At 40.4% G+C, this 14405-nt stretch overlaps 1 pseudogene; it reads right to left on the bottom strand.

The window, feature by feature from the left end:
- Positions 1 to 3760: 3760 nt before the first annotated feature.
- Positions 3761 to 6756, bottom strand: LOC100393100 (S1 RNA-binding domain-containing protein 1 pseudogene; annotated as a pseudogene).
- Positions 6757 to 14405: the final 7649 nt, after the last annotated feature.

Raw genomic sequence — 14405 nt, forward strand, 5'->3', positions numbered from 1 at the left:
GTCCATACTTAGTCCTTTTGCCTGAAGCCCTCTCTCAAGACAACCTACCTACCATCTCAATAATAGCTTTAATCCATTCATGAGAGCTCTGCCCTCATGACCCAATCACCACTCGAAGGTCTCACCTCTCTCCATCTGTCACAAATGGCAATTCAATTTCAGCATGAGTTTTGAATGGGATATTCAAACCATAGCAGAGATATTACCAAACTGTCATACAAGTTGTTTTTTAAAAATGTAATACAAAGTACTGACCAGGCACAGTAGGTCACACCTGTAATCCCAGCACTTTGTGAGGCCAAGGCAGGTGGATGACTTGAGGCCAGGAGTTCGAGACCAGCCTGGCCAATCTGGCAAGACCCTCTCTTTACTACTAAAAATACAAAAATTAGCCATATGTGGTGGTGCATGCCTGCAATCCCAGCTACTTGGGAGGATGAGGCACGAGAATCACTTGAACCTGGGAGGTGAAGGTTGCAGTGAGCCAAGTTCATGTCACTGCACTCCAGCCTGGGTGATTGACTGAGACTCTGTCTAAAAATAGTAATAATAATAAGAGAAAAAAAATGAAATGTAACTGCCATTGTAACAGCATTAGGAGGTGGGGCTGCCTTTAAGATTAGGCCATGGGGGCTCCACCTTCATGAGTAGGTTTAATGCTTTACTAAAAAGTCTTTTAATTGGACTCTCTCTCTCTCATAGAGCCTCTCACTTTCCACCATAAGCTGACACAGGAAGCAGACCCTCACCAGATGCCAGTATCTTGATATTGGACTTTCCAGCCTTCAAAACTGTGAGTCAATAAATTTTTGTTAATTAGAAATTACCCAGTCTGTGGGTGTTATAGCAGCACTAAGTGAACGAAGGTACCAGCCAACAATGACTAGCTTAAAGAAGTGTTTCTCAACTAGGGGCGAGTTTGCCCCTGATGGGACGTTTGCCAATGTCTTCAGACATTCAGTAGAGGCCATGAATGCTGTTAAACATTCCACAATGGACAGGAAATCCTCCTATGACAAAGAATTAACCAGTCCAAGACGTTAATAGACTGGTGTTGAGAAAGCCTGGCTTAAAGGCTAATAATTATGTAACACAAGGCAATACATTTTACTTAACTTGAATTCGGGAACAACAATTCTTAAAATTGGATATTTAGTCTCTCTCAGTAGCTGGGTTACAGGTGTGCCCACCATGCATGGCTAGTTTTGTACGTTTAGTAGAGATGGGGTTTTGCCATGGTGGTCAGGCTGGTCTCAAAGTCCTGGCCTCAAGTGATCTGCCTATCTTGGCCTCCCAAAGTGCTGGAATTACAGGCATAAGCCACAGCTCCTGGCCTGAAAACAAGATCTTCAAAGTTATGATGTTATTACAGGATGTCCTTAAAGTTTACTCTTTTAAATTTTTAAAAGAACTTGGTAGAAAGATGTGCAATTGATTTGAATAGACAATTCATGAGAGAAATAAATACCTAATAGATGCATAAGAATATGTCGTTTCCAGGTAATAAAATATATGCAAATAAAAAAGAAGAAAGCACTTCTCACCTATAAAATTGACAAAGATTTAAAAAAATTGATAGTACCCAGAGTTCTGAAGGAAATGGTAAATGGACAATCTCCAACCCTACTGATAGCAGTAGAAATTGGTATAATTTTTCTGGATGTCCATTTGACAGTATTTGTAAATAGCTTTTAGATTGTGCTTAACCTTGAGCCAGTTAGTCTATTTCTAGTAAATTATTTTAAAGAAAAATAATCATTTATTGAATTCTACCTCTGAGCCAGGCTCTGTAGTGCCACTTTATATACGTAAGTATTTAATCCTTATGACAACTTTGCAAACAGATATTATTACCAACCGTTACAATTGAGAAAACTAATGCACAGAAAGTTTTAGTAATAAATCAGAGATCAAACTGCAGGAATAAATTTATGCACAAGTCTGTCTGATTCATAGGAAAAACAGACATGTGCACATCTGTAGGAATGAGGGTGTTTACTACATAGTTTATAAGAGAGAAAAGTATAAAATAAAGCTCATTATCCATTAATAGAGGAATCGTTATATACATTCCATTCATTCAAATGATCATATACATTTTGAAAGAAAATGTATTTAGAAAATTGTAAGTCCAAAAGATTGGTTAAAAAATAAATCAGTGTTGGCTGAGCATGGTGGCTCACGCCCGTAATCTCAGCAGTTCGGGAGGTGCCTGTAATCTCAGCACCTCGACAGAGCAAGACTCTGTCTCAAAAAAAAAGTTGGCTATTAACACTGCTTTTTTTTTTTCCCCCCCAGAGGGAGTCTTGCTCTGTCACCCAGGTTGTGGTGCCATCTCGGCTTACTGCAACCTCCGCCTCCAGGGTTCAAAGGATTCTCATGCCTGAGCCTCCTGAGTAGCTGGGCTACAAGCATGTGCCACCATGCCCAGCTAACTTTTGTGTTTTTAGTAGAGACAGGGTTTCACCATATTGGCCAGGTTGGTCACAAACTCCTGACCTCAAGTGATCCACTTGCCTCAGCTTCCCAAAGTGCTGGGATTACAAGTGTGAGCCAATGCATCTGGCCAACAGCCAACTTTGTTTTTGAGTCCTTGCTATTTGCGAAGAGTTCCAGATATTTGTTCACCTTGGTGAGCATTTGCATAGAAAATAGTCTGGAAGAGCTTACACTAGGCTGTAATAGTGATTGTCTTTAGATGGTGAAACCAGGGATAAGTTCTGAATTTCAGTTTTGATAATCACTGAATTTATTTCACTGGGCATTTATTCCTTTTGTAATCAGAAAAAAAACACCGTTTAAAACTAAGAGAGAGGGAGAGGAAAGGTGGGAGAAAAAGGTGGAAAAATCTTGCAAGCTGTACATGAAGAAACAAGTGAGTGCAGCTTATTCATATAGTTTTTGATACACAAGTGAGCCAGGAGAGTGTGCTATGCTTCCATCTTCCTGAATCTCCTCCTTTTTAAGTAGTGTACTACAATTTCAAACATGATAGCCTTATGTTTATTGTAGATTATTTGTACATAAAATAAAATATTTATATTCATGATTTGGTTTTCAAAATGTTTGAAATATTTCAGAAAACCATAAAATTAAATATTAGTCCTGGTTAACATATATATATATATATATATATATATATATACCTTTTTTTTCACTAGCCACAAACCTTTATTGTTGGGGTCAATGCATATATCCCTTTGAGAAATGTTTTGAGCCATTCATTTGATGGCCTTGAACACGTCAGAATCTGTTTTACTGGTATATTTTTGGTTTGCATGATAAGGGAAAAGAGATTACTGCAAAATTATGAATCAAGTCCAAAAGGCCTGATTAAAAAAAAAATCTATAAAATGGAAGGAGTAAACACTACCCAGCCCTACTGTGTCAACAAAAGCTACACAATTCAAATCAAGAAGACAATCCCATACAAGTCCAGCAAGGCAGATGTTGGCAAGTAGAAGTTAAACAAGCTGTTACACAAATTGCAAAAGGAGTTAAATTACAAAAAATAAAAAACAAAATTTTAGTCAGAAAACTTACTACATAAAGCCATGTAAGAATGTGTATTAGTTGTTTTCTTTAAGGGGAAAGGAAATCAAACTGTTGGTTTTCTATTCAGAAGAAAAAACAAAAAAAAGTGTTTGGATATTTCTAATATTAAGTGAATTCTTTCTCATCTGCTAAATAGAATTTGCAAACAACTGACTTATCCTTGTCAATCTGTAAAAATCAGAAAATTAAACCAGTGTTTGGCCTTCAGAGGGACACTCATAACACCCGAATGAGGTCCAGAGTAATCGTAGATCAGGAGATGTCAATGTTGAGTATTTGGACTTCCACTTTTTCTCCAGGGCCTAGTCCAAGGCTCCTTCTCTTCTTTGTTTTTGAAAGTTTTGCTTCTGTTACATTTCGTATGGGAATTAGACCAGCTTTCCTCACTCCTATATCCACAAAAATTCCAAAGAGAGTGACATTCTCAACTCTGCCTGTAAGAACTGTCCCAACCTACAGATCTTCCAGGCATACTATGCTTCTCTTGAAATCAGGTTTATCAAAATCTGTTCAAAAGTCAAAGCTTTCAGGCTGACTGAGACCATCTATGATGACCTGTAAAGTGTGTACTGTTGTTTGCAATCTTTCTGCAGTTTTCTCTATTCCTTCCTTCTCAAGAAATGAATTTATTTTTTGTTGCATTTCAGGCTTTCCAATCTCACAGAGTGTCCCTCCAATGGATGATAAAAACCTCATTGCTATGTCATATGATTCTGGATGAATACAAGTTTGGTCCAAAGGATTTGGCTTCAGTAAAACATTCACTGCAGTTTTGCTCTTCTTTTTGCCCTGCTTCTCATTTGTGACCTCAACATCTGCTAAAGATGTCACAGCAACTCCTTGAATTTGGCCTGAAGATTCAGTTTGCTGACTGCAAAATGTTTGGATATAATCCTGGTTGATTCTGATGAAGCCAGCACACTGTTGGAAGAATTTTGGACCCAGCCTCTTCACTTTCTTCAGCTGTTCGCGGTTGATAAAGGGTCCATTTTTCTCTCGCCATTCAATAATATTTTTGGCTCTGTTGGCATTGAGTCCTGCAATATGCCTTAACAAAACTTCTGAACAGATGTTAATATCCACTCCCACAAAGCTGACACATTGTTCTACAATGCTGTCCAGTGTTGCCTTGAGTAAAGTCTGGGATACATCATGCTGATACATTCCAACTCCAATGTGCTTTGGCTCAATTTTCACTAGCTCAGCTAATGGATCTTGTACACACCTTGCTATGGAAACTACACTTCTTAAATTAGGGTCCAGCCCTGGCATCTCTTTGCTAACTTCAGGGCTGACACTGTAGATTGATGCTCCTGCTTCACTGACGATACAGTAAACAACATCCAGTGGTGCAAAATAATTTTTCATTATCAGGTCAGCAAAGTAAGCTTCTGTCTCCTGGCAGGCAGTTCCGTTTCCAATCCCTACTGTGCTGCAGTTGAAATCCAGCAAAAGCCTCTTTATTTTCTCTGCCTCTCGGAAGCCTTGTCCACAATGCAGGTAAACCACATCAGTATGAAGTATCTTACTGGTAGGAGAAATTATAGCTAATTTGCAACCACGTTTATAACCAGGATCCACTCCCATTAAGGTGTGCCCTGGAACAGGGCTTGTTAAAAGGAGCTGACGAAGATTCCATCCAAACATCATTACTGATTCCTTCTCTGCATCTGATGTTAGTTTGGCTCTGAATTCTCTACAGAGGAGAGGATAAATAAGGCGTTTAAAGGAATCATCTAATGAATTATGTAAGATCTTCATTACCTCTGGCCTTGCAAAGCTACATGGTCTCCACCTGTTTTGGATGCACCACCTACAGAATTCATTCTTCACTCCATCAGAAATATCCACCTTAACCGTCAGTGTCTTCAAATTTTCTCCACGGTTAATTGCAAGAATCTGATGATGGTGAATGGTTCTTATGTTGCATGAAAAATGCTGATACAGCAGAAACTTATCAACATCTTTCTCATTTACCTTTTTTGAGGACACTTTTGCCAGAGACGACTGGATAGAAACAAGTCTGTTCTGGCACAAGTTCCGAATGAAGTCAAGCATCTTTGTCTTTAGCAATCATGTCTGCTAAAATATGCTGCACTCCTGTTTCAATATCCTGGAGCGCTGAAAGCCCTTTAACATCAGGCCTAATGTATGATAGCAGATTAAGCTCCCCTGGTTTCTCAAGCAGTGTCCTGGCTGCTCCTTCTAAGCCCAACTGTCTTGCTCTCTGGGCTTTGGTCCCTTTGCCCTTTGTTTTATATGAAGCAGACACATGTTCTAGTTCTTCAAATGTTTTACAATTCAGCAAGGCTTTTAAGAAGCACTCAGACATCTTCCCTTCCTTCTTAATTTTCTGGATTGTATTATGAACTTTCTTTACAATGGCTCGTAGTTCTTCTAGGGTTTGTTGAACTTCTCTCAAGGAATCAGCATCAAGGTTTTTAATGAGCTCTTTTTGATAACATATAATGAAGGGAATTGTGTTATCATCATTAAGGAGACGAATGGCGTTGGCACAAACCCAAGGTTCAACATTAGTTCTTTCAGATAAAACCTGTACTATGTCCCAATTCATTTCCACCTCCTCTTTAGTATTATGGCATTTGCTGGAAACTTGACAGGCTGTCCCTGAGGACATGTTTCAGTCTTCATTTTCTTTAAAGGGGACTGACCAAATGTAAAGTCATCTTCATTCTCTTCCTTCTTGCAGGTACCTCCGCATATAGTGCTTCTGGATGGTGTCTCTGAACTATTACTCTCACCCTCTAAGTTGGTGGCTTTGCTGGTTTCTCCTTCAACTTTCAGCTTTTTGGTCCTCTGAGCTGAATGTGGCTGCGCTGAACATTTCCATTTTGTCTTGGCTGTTTTCAGAGTCTCTACAGTATCCAATTTATTTTTTCTATCTTCCAAAGCAGTATCAGCAACAGCCACAGGGCTATTCAGCTCCTCCTTAACAACTTCTGAGTCATCACTGATCTATGGGGTATTCTTCTTCACCCGAGGCATCCTCATTGGTTTGGATTCCTTGGGAACGAGCTGTTTACAGCTTCTGGAAACTTTCTTTTGGGGATCCCAGGAACTATCTTCCTTGTCATCTTCTTCAGAGGCAGATGATAACTCAGAGAATGAAGAAAATTCATCTTTTGATGCCACACCCTGGACCTGTACTTTTGCTCTTCTTGGCAGTGATGACATCTTCCCGCCTGGCACATCAGAAGCCATGGAATTCTGTGTGTGCCACCAACATATATTTTCTTAACCCATTTCCCATTTGCCCTAAGAATACTGCCCTGGCAGTGAGCTGCACATTTGTTTTCTAAACGGGGAATGGGTTAAGGATGAGTTGGACATATCCAATCTTTTCTCAAAATACTGACTGACATATTGAGGTTCATAAAGCCTCCTTGTAGCTAGTAAGTCAGACCAATCTCTACCTTAATGAATATTTACTAAGCACCAATTGTGTCAGGTTATAATAGACATGGAGACACACTCTTTCTTCAAGGAGTTTGCATCTATGGGAAGGAAGATGTGACCAGTTGTGATAGTTAATATTCAGTGTCAAGTTGATTGGATTGAAGGATGCAAAGTATTGTTTCTGGGTGTATCTGGATGTTTCTGGGTGTTGCCAGAAAAGATTAACATTTGAGTCAGTGGACTGGGAGAAAAGAAGCCACCCTCAGGAAGAACCACTCACAGTGTGGGTGGACACCGTCTACTCAATATCCAGCACAGCTAGAAAAAACAGATAGAAGGTGGAGGGTGCTGACTTGCTGTGTCTTCTGGACTCCATTTTTCTCCTGTGCTGGATGCTTCCTGTCCTGGAACATCAGACTCCAAGTTCTTCAACTTTTTGAGTCTTGGACTTACCGGTGGGTTTGTCAAAGGCTTTCAGGCCTTCAGCCACAAACTGAAGGCTGCACTGTCAGCTTTCCTACTTTTTTTTTTTTGAGATGGAGTTTCACTCTTGTCACCCAGGCTGGAGTGCAGTGGCTTGATCTTGGCTCACTGCAACCTCTGCCTCCTTAATTCAAGTGATTCTCCCACCTCAGCCTCCCAAGTAGCTGGGATTACAGGTGCATGCCACCACACCTGGCTAATTTTTGTATTTTTAGTAAAGATGGGGTTTCACCATTTTGGTCAGGATGGTCTTGAACTCCTGACCTCAGGTGATCAGCCTGCCTTGGCCTCCCAAAGTGCTGGGATTACAGGCATGAATCACCATGCCCAGCCAGCTTCCTTACTTTTGGGGTTTTGGGACTCATACTGGCTTCCTGGCTCCTCAGCTTGCATATGGTCTCTCGTGGGATTTCACCTTACAATTATGTGAGTCAATACGCCTTAATAAAATCCCTTTCATATACACGTCTATCCTATTAATTCTGTTCCTCTAGAGAACCCTGACTAACACGTCAATTATGCTGTAATATACTAATTGTCATGAAGGATGCATGTTCAATATACAACAGAAACCTGGTAGAACTACCCATGACTGCTTGGGGCAAACAGGAAGCCTTCATGAAAGTGGATCAAAGTCGATTCAGAATATGGAAAAGCAAATAAATAAGGATCACTTCTGTAGCATTTTCTCACAACAAACTTGGCCAGAATTGGGTATTCTTCATAAATGTTGATTCCAGCTGATGTTGCTGGAAGTTGTATCATGAGTGGGTAAAATGGCAAGAAGGAACGTGATACCTGCCAAAGTAAACGCTAAAGGACATTGCTGGGATTCCAGTTGTGAAACTGCAGCAGTGAGATCTCCTGCCTAGACAGGGGAGAAACCTGCCTTCAACCTTAAGAAATCACTTGGATGTAAAAGACAGGGCCTTTAAAAAAATAAATAAAGCAAGCTCTATCTACAGGATTAGAATAATCAAGGTGACTCAAGCATCTCTTGATTAAAGGACTTTTTTTACCCTTGCTTGAATATATCTTTCTTTCAGAAATATTTAAGGGACATTCCTTTGGGGGTAGGGCTTTTAGTTTCTGTTGTTTTATTTATTTATTTATTTTTAATTGCATTTTAGGTTTTGGGGTATGTGTGCAGAACATGCAAGAGAGTTGCATAGGTACACACATGGCAGTATGTTTTGCTGCCTTCCTCCCCTTCACCCACATTTGGCATTTCTCCCCAGGTTATCCCTCCCCAGCTCCCCCCCACCGCTGTCCCTCCCCTATTATCCCCAATAGACCCCAGTGTGTAGTACTCCCTTCCCTGTGTCCATGTGTTCTCATTTTTCATCACCTGCCTATGAGTGAGAATATGCGGTATTTCATTTTCTGTTCTTGTGTCAATTTGCTGAGAATGATGTTCTCCAGATTCATCCATGTCCCTACAAAGGACATGAACTCATCATTTTTGATTGCTGCATAATATTCCATGGTGTATATGTGCCACATTTTCCCAATCCAGTTTATCATCGATGGGCATTTGGGTTGGTTCCAGGTCTTTGCTATTGTAAACAGTGCTGCAATAAACATTCGTGTGCATGTGTCCTTATAGTAGAACGATTTATAGTCTTTTGGATATATACCCAGTAATGGGATTGCTGGGTCAAATGGAATTTCTATTTCTAAGGCCTAGAGGAATCGCCAAACTGTCTTCCACAATGGTTGAACTAATTTACACTCCCACCAACAGTGTAAAAGTGTTCCTATTCTCCACATCCTCTCCAGCATCTGTTGTCTCCATATTTTTTAATGATCGCCATTCTAACTGGCGTGAGATGGTATCTCAATGTGGTTTTGATTTGCATCTCTCTAATGACCAGTGATGATGAACATTTTTTCACATGTTTGTTGGCCTCATGTATATCTTCTTTTGTAAAGTGTCTGTTCATATCCTTTGCCCATTTTTGAATGGGTTTGTTTTTTTCCTGTAAATCTGTTTGAGTTCTTTGTAAATTCTGGATATCAGCCCTTTATCAGATGGGTAGACTGCAAAAATTTTTTCCCATTCTGTTGGGTGCCGATTCACTCTAGTGACTGTTTCTTTTGCCGTGCAGAAGCTGTGGAGTTTGATTAGGTCCCATATGTCTATTTTGGCTTTTGTTGCCAATGCTTTTGGTGTTTTTGTCATGAATTCCTTGCCTACTCCTGTGTCCTGAATGGTTTTGCCTAGATTTTCTTCTAGGGTTTTTATGGTGCCAGGTCTTATGTTTAAGTATTTAATCCATCTGGAGTTAATTTTAGTGTAAGGTGTCCAGTTTCTGCTTTCTGCACATGGCTAGCCAGTTTTCCCAACACCATTTATTAAACAGGGAATCCTTTCCCCATTGCTTGTTTTTGTCAGGTTTATCAAAGATTGTATGGTTGTAGATATGTTGTGTTGCCTCTGATGCCTCTGTTTTGTTCCATTGGTCTATATCTCTGTTTTGGTACCAGTACCATGCTGTTTTGATTACTGTAGCCTTGTAGTATAGTGTGATGCCCCCCGCTGTGTTCTTCTAGCTTAGAATTGACTTGGCTATGCGGGCTCTCTTTTGGTTCCATATAGAGTTCATGATGGTTTTTTCCAGATCTGAGAAGAAAGTCAATGGTAGCTTGATGGGGATAGTGTTGATTCTGTAAATTACTTTGGGCAGTATAGCCATTTTCACGATATTAATTCTTGCTAAACATGAATATGGAATGTTTCTCCATCTGTTTGTGTCCTCTCTTATTTTGTTGAGCAGTGGTTTGTAGTTCTCCTTGAAGAGGTCCCTTACGTTCCTTGTAAGTTGTATTCCTAGGTATTTTATTCATTTTGTAGCAATTGTGAATGGCACTTCGTTCTTGATTTGGCTCTCTTTCAGTCTGTTATTGGTGTAGAGGAATGCTTGTGATTTTTGCTCATTGATTTTATATCCTGAGACTTTGCTGAAGTTGCTTATCAGTTTCAGGAGTTTTTGGGCTGAGGCGATGGGGTCTTCTAGGTATACTATCATGTCATCTGCAATTAGAGACAACTTGCCTTCCACCTTTCCTATTTGAATACCCTTTATTTCTTTTTCTTGCCTGATTGCTCTGGCTAGAACTTCCAATACTATATTGAATAGGAGAGGTGAAAGAGGGCATCCTTGTCTAGTGCCAGATTTCAAAGGGAATGCTTCCAGTTTTTGCCCATTCAGGATGATATTGGCTGTTGGTTTGTCATAAATAGCTTTTATTACTTTGAGATACATTCCATTGATACCGAGTTTATTGAGGGATTTTAGCCTAAAGGGCTGTTGAATTTTGTCGAATGCCTTCTCTGCATCAATTGAGATAATCATGTGGTTTTTGTTTTTGGTTCTGTTTATGTGGTGAATTACGTTTATAAACTTGTGTATGTTAAACCAGCCTTGCATCCCCAGGATGAATCCTACTTGATCATGATGAATAAGTTTTTTGATTTGCTGTTGCAATTGGCTTGCCAGTATTTTATTGAAGATTTTTGCATCTATGTTCATCATGGATATTGGCCTGAAGTTTTCTTTTCTTGTTGAGTCTCTGCCAGGTTTTGGTATCAGGATGATGTTGGTTTCATAAAATGATTTGGGAAGGATTCCCTCTTTTTGAATTATTTGGAATAGTTTCAGAATGAATGGTACCAGCTCCTCTTTGTGTGTCTGGTAAATTGTTGATGATGAATTATTTCTGTTACTTAGTTTTCCTTCTAACAGTCTAGCTCCTCTGCTGTATGGCTGCTGAAAACCACTCCAGGCCCTGCTTGTCTGGGGTACACCTGTAGCAGCTGTGGAACAGTGAGGGATGCTACCAGTTTCTTCTTCTGCTATCTTTGTCCCAGAATGATGCTCACCAAATGTCAGTCTGATCAGTCCTTTTTGAGGTGACTCTTTGGATATACAGGGGTCAGGGAGCTGCTTGAGGAGGTGGTCTGTACTTTATAGGAGCTCAAGTGCTGAGCTGTGAGCTCCATTGTTCATTCAGGGCTGTTAGGCAGGTGCATTTAGGTCTGCTGCAGTAGAAGTTATAAAACCCCTTTTTTCCCTCAGATGCTCTGTCTCGGGGAGTTAGGGCTTTCTTTATGAGTATCCGTTGCTCTGTCCTGCCCAGCTAGGAGGCAATCTAGTCACTATTTGCCTGCCAAGGCTCTGCCCTGCTGCCATGGGGTCCGCCCTGTTGCCATGGGCTCTGCCCTGCTGTCGTGGGCTCCGCCCTGTTGGCGGAGTCTCTCTGTTATGGCGGGTTGCCTCAGCAACTGCAGGGTGCATCAGTAATGGGAGTGTACCTCTGTAGGGGTGGAATGCCTCGGTAATGATGGACGCCCCTCCCCCACCGAGCTGCACCGTCCTGGATTCAGCTGTGCCCGCAGTGAAACTCTCAACCCTGAGCGTTTTGAATCGCCGTTTTGTTTGTCCCTGTGGGGGTGGGACCCGCCAAGCCTGATCACCTGGCTCCCGGCCTCAAAGCCCTTTTTTTCCCTTTTCAAGTTGAATGGTTGACTCTCTCCCAGGTGTTTCAGTTGCCTGCTGATAAGGCATCGGGATCTGTGTGATTTCCCGTGCAGCGACCCACTGCGCTGGCTAAAAGGTCGCTTCCCAGGAATCTCCTGGTCTGGCTCACTGTCCAAGTCCCGTTTGATCAGATGGATATGCTAATCTGCCCTCCCAAATCTCAGACTGCTGGTTTAACAGGGAACCCAGACCAGTGTGTTTTGTGCTTTGTGTGGAGTGCCACTGCACTGCGGCACCAGCCAAAATGGCCGTTCGAGCCAAAACAGCTGCACTGGCGTCCTGTGTCTCTCCTACACCTGGGAATTTCCCCATTCTGTGGGCAACAAAGATCCATCTGGAAATGCGGCCTGCACTCACCCTCCACGTCTTCACTGAGAGCTGCAATCCTGAGTCTCTACTATCATGCCATCTTTTCCCGTGTCCTCCCTTTTCTTTCTTTATTTTTGGAATGGGTGCCAGGCTCCTAGCTCTAAAGCAGCCAGGGAAATGTCTTCAAGTGTAGCTCGTAGCACTCTCTGTTGCATTGATTTTTAAAGAGCTTTATGGTGTTGACCTGATCTCAATTCGAGAAAAATCGAATTCACTAAGGAATTACAAGCCGGTCCAATCAATAATCTGTTTATCTCCTTCACTTTGCCATCTTAGACACTCCAAACTTGTCATGGGAAATTTAAAGCAGTTTAAAAATATAATTAGGCAGCCTCAGGAAAGGTCTCCAACATTTCTGAAGAGTTTCAATTGCCTTTAAGGAAATACTACCCTGGTTTTGGCAATTAAGAACACATTCTGTTTGCCAGTCAAGTACCCAGCCTGAGCTCATTAATAGAAATACAGTGTTGGGAAAGCAGGAGCCCATAATTGAAGCATTTTCCATCCTGTCAGAATTTAATCTGGAATATTGGGTTCAATTCCAGGAGCCTCTTTAGATCAACCTCATTTTAGAGCTAGTTTTTCGTAATTTTTAGCTACCTAACTGAACTAAACCGTATCCAAAGGAATGCAACCAAAGTGGTAAAGAAAGTAGAATATTTTGAAAAATCAGAAATATTAAAGAAGTTGGATATTGTACTGATACAAAAAAACAACAACAAGGAAACTCGAAGGACAACCTTAAATAATCAAAGACAGCTACATAAGAAAAGAAGCTTGTTCCATGTAGAGACAGATGGCAGATATAGAATACAAGCATACATGTTAGCTGGGAAATTTTAGTTTGATATAAGAGCAACCTTTCTTATGATTGTAACTTTTATTAAATGAAACAATCTTCCTGGAGGTAGTCATCTGTATAATGAGATTCAAACCAAATAATGATCTCTCAGGAGCAAAACTGATTTGAAATGGGAAAATAGTGGGTTCAAGTTTAGGATGAGCATGACAGATGCTCCTTTTCTGCACACTGAAGAAAGCATCTATTGTGCAGGGTCTATTGCTACCTCCTCATTTACACTTGCCCACTTGTCCTCGCTCTCTTCTTCTTGAACCTTGGATTTCTGGCTGTATATTATTGCTTTAAGACTGACTTCTAACTCCTTCAGTGTAGTGATGCTTGAGACACCTCTTTTGGACTGCTTAGTTGGTGATAGTTGGCAGTGGTTTCTACTGCAGCCGTATGTGTGTGACTATATAAACATAAACATGTGTGCTTTGCCTATATGAAAAAAAGTCACTCTTCAAGAAGTTGTGTAAATCATAGTACACTGGTTAATTCAAAGAAATGAGAAATATTAAATATTATTACTATATATTTCATAAAGATTTTACCTTCATGCTTAGATTTTTCCCCCTACTGTATATCATTTCTTTGCCTATCATTATCACACTGTCTTGATTTGTAAGAGTATCATCCTTGCTGCTAGATACATTATCCTAAAACTAACTGGGTTTAGCAAAGTCTTTGGCTTAGAATTTTGTACATGCATAACCTGTCCAACTCCAGTTTTTTTTCATTGAATTGCCACTACTCCACTTGATGAACACATTACTTGAATTTATAATGCCTTGAAAATCTACCATAGTATACCATCTTTTGCCTTTGTTTGTGGTATTTACTCCATCATCCCATTCCAATTTGGCAACATACTACCCACCTCTAAAGCTCAAAAGCAATCTTCTCTTTGAAACATCAGTTACTCTTGACTCTCTACATTTTTTAAAGGTGTTTATCTAACCTACTTTTGGAGTAATTAGTGTGTTTTCATGTCTCTCACCACAGCCTAGAACAGTGGTGCTCAAATTTGAGCACACATTAGAATTATGGAAAGCTTATGAAAAAACAGATTTGTGGGTCAGATTCCAGAGTTCCTCATTCAGTAGGGGACTAAGAATTTGGACTTCTAATGAATTCCAAGTGAAAGCCAGAATTGCTATTTTGGGGAACATCCTTGCAGAATTTAGACTGGCATAGAT

The sequence above is a fragment of the Callithrix jacchus genome, chromosome 1, assembly GCF_049354715.1.
Source record: "Callithrix jacchus isolate 240 chromosome 1, calJac240_pri, whole genome shotgun sequence".
In the NCBI taxonomy this organism is placed as follows: domain Eukaryota; kingdom Metazoa; phylum Chordata; class Mammalia; order Primates; family Cebidae; genus Callithrix; species Callithrix jacchus.